This window comes from Melospiza georgiana, chromosome 29, assembly GCF_028018845.1.
Source record: "Melospiza georgiana isolate bMelGeo1 chromosome 29, bMelGeo1.pri, whole genome shotgun sequence".
In the NCBI taxonomy this organism is placed as follows: Eukaryota; Metazoa; Chordata; class Aves; order Passeriformes; family Passerellidae; genus Melospiza; species Melospiza georgiana.
In genome coordinates this window covers 114158-129273 of record NC_080458.1, presented here as the reverse complement: position 1 = coordinate 129273, position 15116 = coordinate 114158, and the positions used below count along the sequence as shown (strand labels likewise).

Below are 15116 nucleotides of genomic sequence, written 5' to 3'. Positions count from 1 at the left end.
GCACAATGCTACGTGAGCCAGCAGCCCGTGCTGGTCACGAACCCAGAGGGACAGATGGCCTGGGTTAGGCCTCATGTTACTTCTACTCCTGCCAACCTCTGGGAGAGGGATGTTCTGTCTGCCTGGAGGGTGTGCATAGGGACAGATTTTTGATGGGGGCCACTGCAGTGAAGGGCGCAGAGTGTTCTACGCCTCCTATACGGTGGCTGGTGGACAAACCCGTTTGGGAGAAGCAGTGGTCCCTCCCTGATGATAAATTAGTCGCCCTTCGGAATTTGGTGCAGGAGCAGTTGGACCAGGGTCATCTGGAGCCTTCTACCAGTCCTTGGAACACTCCTGTCTTCTGTACCAAAAAGAAATCTGGGAAATGGAGGTTGTTGCAAGACCTCCGGAAGGTCAATGCCGTGATGGAAAGCATGGGAACATTGGAGGTGGGCATGCCATCGCCTACCATGCTTCCCGTGGACTGGCCGGTCCTCATTGTGGATCTGAAGGATTGTTTCTTTACAATTCCTTTGCATCCTGATGACAGACTGAAGTTTGCCTTCTCGGTGCCAGCGATTAATGAGGCTGAGCCCGCACAGAGATATCAATGGAGGACATTGCCCCAGGGCATGCGCAATTCTCCTGCCACATGCCAGTGGTATGTGGCCTGTGCCTTGTCTGGAGTTGGCAAGCAGTTTCCTGATGCGCGTCTGTATCATATGGACGACATTTTGGTGGCTGCGTCCACCCAGGATGAGCTGCTGAGGATTCAGCCTCGGTTGCTCGATGCTTTGCATGCCCATGGACTGCAGGTGGCTCCAGAAAAGGTTCAACAAAAACCACCTTGGAAGTACTTGGGGGTCAAAATTCTGGAACGGATGATCCGTCACCAGGAGGTGCAATTTGTGCATTCTGTGAAGACACTGAATGATGCTCATAAATTGATAGGTGTCATCACTTGGTTACATCCGTACTTGGGACTAACCAACGCACAGCTGTCTCCTCTGTATGATTTGTTGAAAGGAGACTCTGATCTAAAGTCACCTCACACACTGACCCCTGAGGCACATAAGGTGTTGGAGGTGGTTCAGCAAGCTGTTTCAATGCTTGCCAAGGTTATCGCATTGATCCCTCCGTTGATGTCACTGTGTTCATCACCACTCCAGATTCGCATCCCACAGGCATCATTGGCCAATGGAGTGACGAATGGTCTGATTCCTTGCACGTTCTGGAATGGGTTTTCCTGCCCCATCAGCCGCAGAAGACGGCAACTGCATTGTTTGAGCTGATTGCTCGCTTGATAATCAAATGCCGGCAATGGTGTTTGCAATTGATGGGTGCGGATCCTGCAAAGATCATACTCCTGGTGCAATGGGAGGATTTTGACTGGAGCTTTGCAAACAGTGTATCCCTGCAGAGTGCTCTGGAAAATTTTTCAGGGCAGATCACTTATCATTTGTCCAGCCATAGGCTGTTGCATATGGCGAAATCCACACAAATTTCTTTGCGGCCCAGGAATAGTCAGGAACCCATGCAAGGACCCACCGTCTTCACTGACGGTTCAGAGAAAATGGGAAAGGCCATTGTTACCTGGAGGGATGGATCTGAGTGGCAGCTTCTGGAAGGCGATGAGGATGGGTCAGCCCAATTGGTTGAACTGCGGGCTGCTGTCACAGCATTTGAGAAATTTTCCCAGGAACCTTTCAACTTGGTCACAGATTCCGCCTATGTGGCTGATATTGCACAGAGGTTGGGTCATTCGGTTTTGAAGGAGGTCAGTAATCCTGCCCTGTTTCATTTACTGAAGACCTTGGGGTGTGCCATTCAGGCCCGAGTTCATCCATTCTATGTTCTGCATCTGAGGAGTCACACCGATTTGCCAGGCTTTATAGTGGAAGGTAACACAAGGGCTGACAAGTTGGCTAACCCAGCGTGGGTAGCGCCTCAGCCTGATACACTCGCGCAGGCCAAGGCATCGCATGGGTTTTTCCACCAAAATGCACATACCCTGCAGAAGCAGTTTCAGCTGACACCAACTGAGGCTCGTGACATTGTCGAGTCATGTGATGACTGCCATGCACTTGCTCTGCCTTTGCCAGTAGGGGTAAACCCCAGAGGCCTTAGGGCCTTGGAGCTTTGGCAGACCGATGTCACCCAGGTTGCCGAGTTTGGCCGGCTCAAGTATGTGCATGTCACTGTGGACACGTTCTCCTCTGCGATGTGGGCTTCGGCTCACACTGGGGAGAAAGCCCATGATGTCCTTGCCCACTGGAGGCAGGCCTTTGCCGTTCTGGGCATACCTTCTGCTGTGAAAACCGATCATGGTCCTGCTTACGCATTGCAAAAGGTGTGGCAGTTCCTGCAGCTGTGGGGTGTCTCGCACAAGTTTGGTATCCCTCATTCTCCGACTCGTCAAGGTATTGTAGAACGCGCTCATGGTACTCTGAAGCGGGTTCTTCAAAAACAAAAACGGGGAATGCAGGGTGAAACTCCACACAGTCGGTTGGCAAAAGCTTTGTGCACAATCAATCATCTCGCTGTGCCACAGAACTCAAATAAACCTGTCATTTTGAATCACCATCTCTCGTTTGCAGGCTGCGGACGAGGCACATCAGCCTCGAGCGAAGGTTCGGGCGTGGAATTTAGTCACCAAACAGTGGGAAGGCCCCTATGACCTTATCGCTTTGGGGCGCGGGTATGCTTGTGTATCCACAGATACTTGGGTACGCTGGGTACCTTTGAAATGTGTTCGCCCTGACCTGTGACCGCAAAGACAGAATCTGGCTGATGAGCAAGATGGAAACCGTGACCAACCTGAAAGGCATCAAGCGGGTGAATAATTGAGTGATGATTCAGATGCAGATAATGAGAGTGATCACTCCGATGATTCCTCTGCAAGTGGACATTGAACATTGTTCATGTTTTCCTTTTCACATTGTTCATTTTCTTTTTTCTTTTTTAAACAGAAAAGGGTGAGATGTCACCCTGTTTTTTCAAGATTTTCTAAGCCTTCTGATGTTGACATTCTTGTAGTGAACTTTCTTACACACTTTCTGTAAATAACTAATTGTTTTGCATTCCTTTATGGAGGAGGAGAGAGTTGATGGACTGTTGATTTGACCAGTGTCACTGGACAGGTGTCAGTGTCACCTTCCAATCCGCTGTCACTTTTGTAAAACTATAAATATTGGAGTCAGAGAATAAAACTTCCCTTTTTTTCCTTCACCTTCAGAATGGTGGTGTGCTTGTGTTCTTTTATGTCCTATAGAGACAGGATTCTATCATTTCAGTGCCTGTGAGAACTTGGCACTGAAATGCCAAGTTGATTCCCAGCTCTCCAGCCTCCTTCTGGATTTTGGGGCACCTCAGCACTTGTGTCCATGGCCCTCCCTTCATCCCCAGCCTGCAGCAGTCACAGTCGCTGCTGCCTCCCCCTTGCTGCAGCTCATTTGCCAAAGTGCTGCCAAAGGCAGCAGGGCTGGCTCAGGATCCTTGTTGGCTTCTGGTCTCTGGGATGAGCTTCAGGGGGACTCTTGGAGCCCTTTCCTAAAGAGCTGCCTGTAGGATGAGGGATTTGTCCTCCCCGGGTGGCTCCTGCTTGGATTCTGTGCTCAGTGGAGCCCCGGAGTTTTCTCAGCAGCCTCTGCAGCGAGTTCTGAGCCAACGTGGGGCTCTGCTGCCAGCCCAAATCTGCGCTTCCCCTGCCCAGCCTGAGTGCAGGTGGGGCATGTGCTGGGCATGGCCGGAGATTTGCGTGGCCAGAATCCTCCAGCATTTACATCTGCTCATGGCTTTGGGTAGCACAAATCTACACTTCTGTTGAAACACTGCATTTATTGCAGATAGTTACACCCACACTACTAATGAACAAATACAAAAACATTAACTTATGTTTACAAATGAAATTTATTTTAAATTGAAACATCTGTGCTACCAATATAGAAATAAAAGAAATATCAATTTATGATTAAAATCTAATTTATTCTGAGAATTGTGCTAAGTAAATATATACAGATGTCAACTTCAGTGAAAAAAAATCCATACGACCCCGCTATAGAAATGCACAGCTACAGAGCTGTACAAGTGTGTAAACAGATGAATATACACACATCAATATAACAATATACCTACATAATATCCCTATACAAATATCAGTCAGTGTATGTAAATATACCTATACTTGCAACTATCCAAATCTAGCTACACATCCATAAACAGCGCTAGATCAGGAGGGATTGTAGCCGCCGATGTTCCCAGGCTCTCACTCGGTCTCCTCCTCCCGAGCAGAGCAGCTCTTCTGGACAGGGACAGCAGATGGGACATCTGGCAAGCACAGGGAACACTGAGTGAGTGTGGGGACATTTCTCTTGGCAGCAGCTGCGCTTCCATCAAGGAAGAGGAAATGTCAGAGCCTCCCCATTAGGGTCAGAAGGAAAAGCAGCCGAGCGGGCCAGGCTGTGGTGAGCTGTTCACTTCTTTCTGGCATCCCAGTTGCTCTGAGGGAACTCCCTCGTGTCAGGTTATTGAACCACCTCTGCACTTATCAAGACTGTGGCCCCCAAATCAATCAGCATTTATGTCTCCAGCTGCTTGCACCAATGACAGGGAATGTCCACTAACAGTGCTGAGGCACAAAGTTACCTTGCACAGGTCATCTGACAGGGCCTTGTTCTTTCTATACTTCCTGTGTTTCTCCTTACCTTCCAGTTGGAACTTTTACAGCATTTCTTTCTCTTTCCCCTTCATCAGTGCTGAAATGCGTGTTTCTCTTCCAAGTTTCAGTTTGTTCAGTGATCCTGTCAAGCCTTTTCTCAGAAGCTTTTATCATGGAATTGAGAGTTAATTTCAGCAATTTTGGTGATTTTCTGTGAGATTTATGCAAGTGTCCTGTTCATTGGGCACCATTTAGGAAGGTGCAAAAGAGAAAAAGGATGCTCTGTAGGTCAGTTCACTAGTGGAATATCCATGGATAGAGAGAGTGATTAGCTGAATTTTACATCTTCTCCTAACCTGAAAGTACAACAGGTAATTTGGGGAGAAATTTAAGCCCGATTTCTGCTTCTACCAGCCTGTATTAAAATGTAAAGTAAATAGAGCAGGGTGAGAATGTCAGTGTTCAGTTCCTGAAGTGCCTTATTTAGATGTTTTTAAAGTAATGGAGATAAAATCTGGGTGGGCATTCCTAATTTCCAGACACTCATTGTCAATTTCATTGACTCTGAAAACAGCAGAGATGTGCACATCATACCTGATCAATCAATTTGGGGATGGTTTAGGTTCAGATTCTCTGAGGCTTTAGATTTTTAGATCTCTAGACAATGCTTCCAGCAATCTAAATAGCATTCAGAAATTGAACTTTTTTTCCTTTTTTCCTCAGTCTTTGCACTCATGTGCGCCAGAGACCTTCAGTGAATGGATTCCACTCTAATCCATCTCCAAGCTGGATCTCCCAGCTGTGTTCCTACTGGTGGTTCGTGTGTCTCTTCTGCACAGTGCAATTTTAAAATCTTTGTTGCTTATTATCTCTGCCCTTCCTTTTCTGTTTTAGCTTGCAAATGCATGCAGATGTATCAGAAATGATACATCTAATTTCTGATGCATCAGTTCCTGTCTGGCAATTTCATTTTGTCCTGTTCTGATGTTCTGCTAGCCTTCTATGTTTTATTCTAAGTGGACTCCTGTTTTCTTGCATGTGGAAGTTTTACAGCGCAATGCTCTCATTCACCTGCTTTCATGAAACCCTTCATTAACATTAGCACAAGTAACTGTGTGGTTCCCTTCTGCTTTGTAGAAGATTTGGGAAACTCAAGTCCTGCTCAGCTACAGAAAAACATACATGGTGCTTGGTAATTCCCCTAAGAGCTTAAATTATTGGTAAACAACTGCAGCTTATTCATTTCACAGAAATTGGGAGAAAAACATTGCAAATATTGAGGAATGTAGAGCAATATTGATGGGCATCCCTCAGTTATCCAGACAGACTGATGTCACTGGCAAAATTCCCTCTTTTCCAAAAGTTTTCATTTGCTTTGGCTGTGCTTCGTATGACTGCAGGTCACATTTCCCCTGATTTAAGGAAGTATCTTGGCAGTTACTCTTGGTGATATATCTTGCTAATTCTACACTTGGAGGAATTACTCAGTTCTGCAGTCCTTATTAAATGCCCTGTTCTAAAAGACTTTCATACTGTTTTCCCTCTCTTTGTGTTTTCACACTTGTTCAACAAGGTTTTCTTTCTAAGAATATTAATCACAATATCCCAAAGGATTAAAAAATGCTTAGGTATTTTTCCCTAAGTATTTACTAAAGAAAAATAATAGTTAAAAAAACCTGTATGCATGCTGGATGTAAAATCCAAACAGAAATAAACTTGAGAGTTCTCCCAAAAACCTTAAGAAAAAAACCCATGTATTCTGTAAAACCCAGAGTATTCATTTACAGCATACAAAACTGTGCATGTTCTAGAAGAGAAAATTTGTGCAACGGTTCTTCACAGAATTCTATGCTTTCAAGCTTTTTCCCCTTCAGGGGCAGTGCCATTCTCTGAAGTGTAATTCTCTGAGCATGTTCTGCTCACCATGGCAGCTTTCTGCTCTGCCCTGGTACAGATCATCCTCCCAGCACAGGGGCAGTGCAGCCACCACAACTCGCAGCACCTTCCCACACAGCAAGAACCTGAAGGAGAGAAATGACTTTCACCAGCTGCTGCGGGTTCTAATAGTGCCATCTCTCAGCTGCTGAAAGCCTGAATTTCTGTGTTGCAGTGTGTTAGTTCATTGAGCCAAATGTTCTGTTATGTAGCGGTATGTTCAAGTGTTCCCCAAGTTATTACAGTTAGCTTCTCCCCTATGTTGTGCCCTCCTATCCAAGTGTCCCTCGAGGAATCCCCTCCCTCCTCACCAGATTTTTCCCTGTCTATCAAGACAACGCAGCCCCTTTGCCCCATCCATCAGCCCAAACCCTGCCTTTTGTTCCAGAAAGTTCCCTGTCCCTCACCCTAAGATCCAATCCCTATGCCAACGCTCTCTCTTCCCCTTGTTCTGATTTGTTGTAGCCCTCAAAACCACATCCCAAGCATCATTTATTGGTTACTATATGGTGTCCACCCCCTGTTTTGAAAGATTTTAAAAACCCATGCAGAGGGGTGGTGGGGCTGCTTTGAACATCTGTTCCCATTGGGCATTTTCGCCTGTGAAAATTCCCCCTGCCTCTCCTGATGAATTTGCTGCACTTTACACCACAGAAGAGCCTCCTCTGCTTCCTTCACTCGGTCCTTCAGGGGTCTCTATTGCTGGGCATTTGGCCTAGAGGTTCTGGCTCAGGCAAAACCCTAACCTAGCCAGTTCCCCACTCTTGCCATTGTCCATGGAGCATCACAGAGCTAGCCAGGGCTGCGGAGGGCAGTGACAGTGACCCATGCTCTGGCATGTCACAGCCCCCAGAGCCACACCTGCCAGGCCACAAGCCCCAGCCCTGGTCCCCGCTGCAGCCTCAGGGGCTCCTGGACATCCTCACCCTGAGTGCAAAGGCAGCCACAGGAGCCCCCCAGGGCGCTCTGGATCCAGGCTGCAGACACATTAAAGCCATTACTGAAAGGGACATGGATGGGGACTGCAGCTGGATCTTCCAGTGCTCACCACTCCTGACTACTCTGTAACTGAACCCAAACCTCATTTGCAGCACTGTGAGCACATTGACCCTGCTCACCCCTCCTGGAATGTGTTCTCACATCCTACACCAGCCCTTTGCAGGGAGTGACCAGCTCCCAGCTGCTCTGCTACCCTGGCCTTACTTTCTGTTTGCCAGCAATGAACTTAACAGATACACTCCTGAGAAACCTAGCACAACATTTGCTTCTTAGGAGCTCTTTGGCAAAAAAACTCCACTAATCCCTAGTTTTTGCACAGAGAAGGAGGTCCTGACAAAGCATAAGGCACAGGCAGGGCTCTGGCATATGAATTCCTGAGCCACAGGGTTCCACCTATTGTTGTTCCTAGCTGCTTTGCTGATATTTTAAGAGCCAGTTCTGGACAGGGGCTGCTGCTGACAGGGTAGGAAAATTTGGGGAAAAAGAGGTGCAGGAGGCAACCAAAAAAAACCAAGGGGGAAAACCCTTAGAAGTACAGAGCACAACAGAAGTCCTTGGAGATGGTTTAACAGAAAATGCCACCAACAGTGAGCAGAGCCTGAGGTTGCTCACTGCCACCAGAGGGGCTCCTCAGTCCCCTGCTGGTTTGTGTCTGATGCAGCCCTGCCTGGAAAGGGCTCCAGATTCTGGTGTTCCCAGCTTGCTCCAGGCTACATTCTTAGCAGCACTGAAAGAAGAGGTGAAACAAAGAGCCATTTTCTGTTCTGCCCGCAAACTCTTCTCCTTCAGTGCCACTGCCAGAGATCATCCCTCTGTCAGCTTGGCACTGTGCCTGCTGCATCCTTGTCCCTGTCCCTTGCATCAGCTCCTGCACATTGTTACTCACTGCCCCACATCATGAACAGAGAGAGCTGTGTCAGAAGAGCAAGGATGGAATTTTCTTGGCCTTTCTAACAGACATAAGAAGCATGAGTCCAAATAACTGTGTTGTTTGTTCTGCCCTCCTTTTCTATAACTCTTTTCTGCTTTAATGTAAAAGCCTCTTTTCCTGCATGGATGGAATGATCTGGAATTGGCAGTTGCCTCAGGCTGTCAGGCACCATGGGAGTTTTCTCTTGTCTCTGATGAGGATTTGGTGAATTTTCCATTGGTCCCTTGGTGGTGTCACCATGGGCTGAGCTCAGCAGCCGACTCTGCTGTCCCCAGGGGATGCATTGGAACGCCAAGCCCCTCAGGGCTGGGATTCGGGGTTGGGTGTGTTATGTTTTGCCCAATTACCCCATCATAAAAAAACCAAACAATATTTAAGGTAGCAGCAATTTTAATTGAATAGTTTAGAAAATATATAAATAAGGGATAGTTTGGTTCCAATAATAGCGCATAAGCAAAAGATATTGCGTGGTACGGAGGGCAGAGTTCAATGACCCTTGCCACTTCACGTACAAGCTTGCCAAGTGAAAATCACCCCTTATATGCCATATGTCAATACCATCTCCTCCTATTTTCGGTTCGTCACTTTTCTGTCTCTGCCCTCCTCACCACCTTTACCACGCATGCGCCACCACTCGGTTTGGTGGTCGCACAAGTCTTTGGTGGTTGTCACTGATGAAGGCCCTGTAGTCTTCTTCGTTGTCCTTCAATTCACCTTTGGGTTACACATGTGCACCAAGCCAGTATAATGTAAGCCAAAACTAACGTATCACTGCATCTACATATCAAGGCAATAAATCCCTTATAATTAGCATTTTTTGGGACCGAACCAGGTTCTTGGTCATTTTTAGCAACTATATCTTCAGCTTCTTTCCTGTGGTGCTTGATGAACATCTGCTGGGAAGGGGGGGGGGGGGGGGTGGAGCCCCTCCTCTCCCTCTCCTCTTTGGCATTACTATTTTTAACTTATTTTATTATTTAGAGATATTAGTTACTGTACCAATATTGATTACTGTTTCAATTTTCATCAGCATGAATCATACCTATTTACCACAGGTGGGCTCGGAGCGCCAGGAGCCTGGGCCCGTGAGGAGCTGCTGCTGGCGCTGGCTGTGCTCAGCCCGCTGTGCCGAGCAGCTGCGGCCGTGGAGACACAGGCAGGAGCTGTGGCCGAGGCCGGCAGGCTGCCCGGGCCAGCTCTCAGCTGCGAGGACGCCGGCAGCCTGTGCCCTGAGGCCGAGGCCGTGGTGGGCGGTTTGCGGGCAGGGCTTTTCCGAGCCGGCCGCAATGTGCTGCCTCCCGTGTGGGCCCGGCTGCGGCAGAGGCAGGCGGGAGCACGGCGGGGCCGGCAGCGGCAGGCAGAGGCCGCAGAGAGCAGCAGCCCGGCCGGGCCCGCTGCGGAGCGGCAGGGAGCTGCCGGCCAGCCCTCGGCCGTGTCTGTGCGCACAGGGCAGGAGCAGAGCCCGCAGCAGAGGCAGGAGCTGCGGCAGGAGCCGGCCATAGCGGCAGCTCGCCGTGCCCGGGGCCGCAGCTGCAGCTCTCCCCTGCCGGCCACAGCAGCAGCCGCTCGCCTCCGAGGCTCCGGCGCTACCCGAAGACGAGGGGCCCGGCCCCCAGCACGCCCTGGAGCCCTGCAGCGAGAGCAGCCGCCGGCGCCGCAAAGGGCAGCGCAGAGGGCGCAGGGTGAGGAGGAAGACATGAGGCTCGCTCTGGGCCACGCTGGGGCAACTCTGCCCTGGCAGCCTTCGCCTTGAGCCCTTTGCTTCTTTTCCATGAACCCTGATCCCCGTCCTTGGCCAAGGGCCCCCACAGCCCTTTCCAGGGCTGCAGGAAAAGCTGCCTCAGTCGCAGAATCACAGAATCACTGGCTTGGAAGACAGACACTTTCAAGATCATCGAGTCCAACCCATGCCCTAACACCTCAACTAAAGCACAGCACCGAGTGCCACATCCAGTCGTGTTTTAAAGGCTTGCAGGGATGGTGAGTACCCAGCTCCCGGGAGGGGTCTGTCCCATAAAGAACCAGGATATCACTGGGGCCTTCTACCCCCTGGCACTTGGAGCTCTGGAAGTTTGTCTTTCTGCTTAGGCAAAGGCCATGGAAAAGGACTGGGAAAAGTAGTCACAAATCGAGTAGCCTACAGAGCTCTAAATTGATGTGCAAGGAATACAGAAAAGATAGAAAAGAAAAAAAGGCAAAACCCAAATGGCATCAGCAAAGTCTTGTGCATGAACACATAGCTGCAGAGGGTCTTCTCAGCCCTATTTCTTTGTATTTCTGGGGACCAGAGAAATCCTGCTTGAGCCTCTGGGGAGATGGGTTTGGGAGGTAAAAGTTCATTTCTTTTTTCTCCTTGGGGCAGCTCCTATTGCTAGCATCAGCTGAGCCTCTCTCCAGCCTGATGCCTGTTCTGATTGTTGCAGCAAAACAACTGATGGCAGACAGAAGACACTGACGCTTGCAGAGATGTGACTTTTTCCAGTGCCAGCTGTGAGTGGCAGTCAGAAGAAAAACTCCTGAAAGCACAACTCCATTGGAAGATTGCCTTCCTTTTTATTCCAATGCTCTAGATCCACTTCTGAATTGTCAGTTGTTCGTTAAGGATTGGAAGTTCTCTTTCATTATTTTTTTCATGTGGTTTGGAAGTGGAGGAAGCTCTCGTTCAATCACAAACTCCAGACCAAAGTGCCTTTGGAAGATGCCCCTCGTGGCAGTTTTTGCCCAGCCATGGTACTTGTGGATATAAGAAAGCAAGGGCCATGGTATTTGCAGCCAAAACCCAGCAAAGCTTGGCTCAGCCAAAACATCCTGGGGAGATAGAGGCCTCCAGCTGTTGGTAGAAATCAGCAGAGTTCCAGCAAATGGTTGTGTAGCACTAAGTGCAATCTCTTTGCCTGGATCAGAGCCTTGCTCAGCTGAAGAAGCAGAAAGATCAGCAAGGAGCTCCCAAAGGCCCCTCACATCATTTTGATTTTGCTCATCTTGTGTAAGTTCGCAACTAAACGTGCATTTACATTTGAGCTAATGAGAGAAAAAAAAGTTAAAAGAGGCTTTATGGCAGGGCCATGACATTGCACAAGAGGAATCACTGGTGTGCATTTCATTGGACCTCTCTCAATCCTATAAAAGTATTGTAGCCCTGATTTGAAATAGGCTGGTATGAACCAACTTGGAGAGACAGAGACTAAAATGGCCTATGGGTTTTTTTTTTTTAAGTGAGAAAAACTACCCAAAGGGTGTTGTTTTGTGACATTTTAAAATATACTACCTCAAAATTACAAACTGCAATAAATTAAGAATTTAAAAAGGTGTGTTTTGGTATATGAATAATAAAAACTACAAAAATGTGCAGACATGAATGCATGTTTTCATAAAAATAATGAAATTATAGACAAAAAAATACATGCCCTGAACTACAATACAAAGGCAGATAGAACTGTACTTGAATGATCTCTTTTTAGATTGCTGGAGTTCTTTCCTTGTGAAGAGGAGCTAGGGTATTGCTGAAGAAAAGTGGCACAAGCAGGATGGGGCAGCGTGCCGTGCTCCGTGCAGAGGCTGCCAGGGGCTGCCCGAACAGCGCCCTGCTGCAGTCAGAGCCCTCCTGGCCTGGGGCGCGGGAGCAAAGGGCCAGGGCAGCCACCTCCTCCTCGTCCTGACCCTGCCACTGCTCCCTGCTGCTGCTGCTGAGGGAAAGAGAAGACTCTCCTAAGGCCCCATGAACGAATGCACTTACACAGCCCTGGGGATGCCAGTGAAGGAAACCATGTGTCATGTAATGCATATGTGACCAGAGTCACCAAACACCACCTAAACATGGAATTGTTGCACCTCTCTAGGACAGGCAGAAATTTAAAGTATTAACTGGAGACTTCAGGGCACAAGAGGCCAGAGGAGGGAAACAACTCTGAAGGGAAAAACCATCATATCTGGAGGGGAAAACATCTCTGCCTGCTCAGAATCAGTTGAGGGAACATGTCTCTAATCCTCTCCAGAAAGGGATGCTTTAGGTGACCTTTGCACCTCCAACTGCCTTGGACCAGAGCCAGGAAGATTCAATTATGTAAATGTTAGATAGATAGATAGATAGATAGATAGATAGATAGATAGATAGATAGATAGATAGATAGATTTCATTACTGAAATCTCTCTTTACTGTCCTCTCTGTTGCTACAGATATCAGAACTTGGTAGCCAGTGCCACACTCAATCACAATCCTGAGATTGCTCTCCTGTTGCTTTCTTTCCTGTTGCATTCTTGGGGAATGTGGAGCATGTAGGTCCTTATAGAAAGGGATCAGACCCAGAGCATTGCACTGGGAACTGCACTCTTTGTGCATCTGTGCTCGGGCAAGTTCTTCTCTTGGACTCGACCACACTGGTGGAGCTAAACTGGCTGGAATCAGAAATGCAGCCCAGCCCCTTCCAGCTCCTGTGACCTCTGAGGAGCAGCTGGAATGCAAGGGCATTGACCTCCTGCTGAATTCCCAAACACAACACACACTGATTCCCTGGGCTGCAAAAAGGCATGAGCACTACTAAGCTCAAAGTGATCTGTAAGGCCATACTGGCTGGCCTGGAACCACAACAGTTCCTTCTGCACCAAGGTCCCTGCACAGAATGATGTGTTCTCATGCAAAACTACTGCATTCTCCAGAAGTGATACTTTGGAAATTAAAATTCTAGCAGACCCATTCCCAGTGCTATAAAAGGGCAGAAAATAATGATGAAAAGAACTTTAGCTGGGAGAAGAAGAAAATGAACAGCCTCTTCCTCCAAGCAAACAAAAAAAAAAAAAAAAAAAAAAAAAGGGGAAAAAGTCATTTCCAAAAGTGGCTCAAATATTTGGATGCACTGAGGAGATGCTGAAGGCCCCTCATGAGGCTCCTGCTCCTGTTGTCCAAGATAAAGCTTTCTCATCCTGACCAAACAAGCCCCCTTCTCAAACTTCTCAACATCCCTAGGATACTTTAACCCCCTATCCCACCGCCTAAGTATAACCAACTTCCTCAAAGGAGGACAGAACATCGCATCCCGCCTAATTGACCTCTCCTGATACAAAATAGTAGGTCCAGAGGGGCTAGCCAGCCTACAACTTACAGCAACCAAAACTGCCACCACCCTCCACTCAGGCCTAATCAAAGCTTACTTAAGATCATTCACCTTATCCATTCTCATCATCCTCGTAGCCACATACAAAAATAACCAATGGCCCTCAACCTTCGTAAAAACCACCAAATCCTCAAAATCATCAACAACGCCCTAATCGACCTCCCAGCGCCATCAAACATCTCAACATGATCAAACTTCGGGTCTCTAGTAGGCGTTTGCTTAATTACTCAAATCGTCACAGGTCTTCTGCTAGCTATGCACTACACAGCAGATACCAATCTAGCCTTCTCCTCTGTCGCTCACATATGCCAAGACGTACAATTCGGCTGACTCATCCGCAACCTCCACGCAAACGGAGCCTCCTTCTTCTTCATCTGCATCTACCCACACATTGGCTGAGGACTCTACTACGGCTCATACCTAAACAAAGAAACTTGAAACATTGGAGTCATCCTCCTCCTAACCCTCATAGCAACCGCCTTCGTAGGATACATCCTACCATGAGGCCAAATATCATTCTGAGGAGCTACGGTAATCACAAACCTATTCTCTGCCATCCCTTACATCGGGCAAACACTAGTCAAATGAGCCTGAGGAGGGTTCTCTGTCGACAACCCCACACTGACCCGATTCTTTGCTCTCCACTTCCTCCTTCCCTTCGTCATCATAGGCCTTACTCTCGTCCATCTCACCTTTCTCCACAAAACAGCCTCAAACAACCTCCTAGGCATTCCCACAGACTGTGACAAGATCCCCTTCCACTCATACTACACCATCAAAGACATCCTAGGATTTGTACTAATGCTCTCCCTACTCGTCTCACTAGACCTATTCTCCCTCAACCTCCTAGGTGACCCAGAAAACTTCACCCCAGCCAACCCACTAGTCACCCCTCCTCACATCAAACCCGAGTGATATTTCCTATTTGCTTACACCATCCTCTGATCCATCCCAAACAAACTAGGAGGCGTACTAGCTCTAGCCGCCTCAATCCTCGTCGTATTCCTCACCCCACTACTACATTCAAAACTACAATCAATACCCTTCCGCCCCCTATCACAAATCCTGTTCTGAACCCTAGTCGCCAACGTCCTCATCCTAACCTGAGTAGGCAGCCAGCCAGTAGGACACCCCTTCATCATCATTGGCCAACTAGCCTCATTCACATACTTCACAATCATTCTAATTCTATTCCCTCTGATTGAGGCAATTGTCAGTGGGCTGTTGCACACTCACAGGAGCCTTGCTTTTTCCACTGTGTGAGCACAGCCTGCAAACTTGCAAGGCAGTGTTAAAATGATTGAGTGAATTGCTCCTTTGCTTTTCGCTGCCTATGGCATTACTTATGGTGCCTATTTTATGACACATTTCACAAGTAAGTAGATGTTTCCTCTCTACTTAGGTTAGGGTGTATCCTTACCTGGCTTTTGTATGTCTTCCTGCTCTTTCTTAGTGACTGAGTTTCTGATTTTGAAACAGAAAGAGCATTAGGATGCCACTG

The 15116-nt window shown here is 48.0% G+C and overlaps 1 pseudogene; it reads left to right on the top strand.

Annotated features, from left to right (window-relative positions):
• The first annotated feature begins 13701 nt into the window (after positions 1-13701).
• On the top strand, positions 13702-14878 carry LOC131094383 (cytochrome b-like; annotated as a pseudogene).
• Positions 14879-15116: the final 238 nt, after the last annotated feature.